The sequence below is a fragment of the Schistocerca nitens genome, chromosome 6 (assembly GCF_023898315.1).
Source record: "Schistocerca nitens isolate TAMUIC-IGC-003100 chromosome 6, iqSchNite1.1, whole genome shotgun sequence".
Taxonomy (NCBI): Eukaryota; Metazoa; Arthropoda; class Insecta; order Orthoptera; family Acrididae; genus Schistocerca; species Schistocerca nitens.
In genome coordinates, this window is record NC_064619.1 from 265350136 (window position 1) to 265350745 (window position 610).

The following is a 610-nucleotide window of genomic DNA, read 5'->3' on the forward strand; positions in this document are numbered from 1 at the left end:
TATCGGTCACTGGAATGCCTTCTCTGGCGTAGATAGCTACGCCGCGTCCCAGGTGGTCACCAGGAGAAGGATAAGTGTTATATCCCGCGACGTCTGGAAGTGTGGCCAAGTGTACTTCCTGTAGTGGTGCGATATCGACGTCCGACGCCAATAACATCTCTCGCAGCAGTTGAAGTTTCACGTGTGTGCTAATGGTGTTAGTGTTGATCGTCGCTATTCGGTAGATTTTGCGTGTCATCCTTGCGCAGGGGCCATGCTAATCTCTGTATCGTTCCAATTTTAGTATATGTACCGCCGAAGCGAGTACAACCACTCAGATACCGGGGGCGGACTTTATAAAGAAAGACAGTACGTTGTAGTCGGACTGCTAAGCGGTGACTGCAAACACGCTTGCGCAGTAGCCATCGCCCAGATGTTAGCCGGATCGAATGTCTACTAGAGAAGTAATATGGTAGCGTATATTTATCGTTCTGCGTCATGCACGGCGACCTCTCCAGGGCTGTTCTAGAGGAATAATATGGCACCAGGTTTACCACGCTCCCAGTATCACGAAGAACAGATATACGATGCTGTTCTGTAAATACTTTCACGTTTTCTTAGAAAGTTACAC

General features: G+C 48.5%; 1 non-coding gene across 1 annotated transcript; it reads right to left on the reverse strand.

The window, feature by feature from the left end:
- Positions 1-203: 203 nt before the first annotated feature.
- LOC126191748 (U6 spliceosomal RNA) lies at positions 204-307 on the reverse strand. The gene has a single exon (XR_007538465.1). It is a non-coding gene; the product is annotated as a U6 spliceosomal RNA (small nuclear RNA).
- Between the last annotated feature and the right edge of the window lie 303 nt (positions 308-610).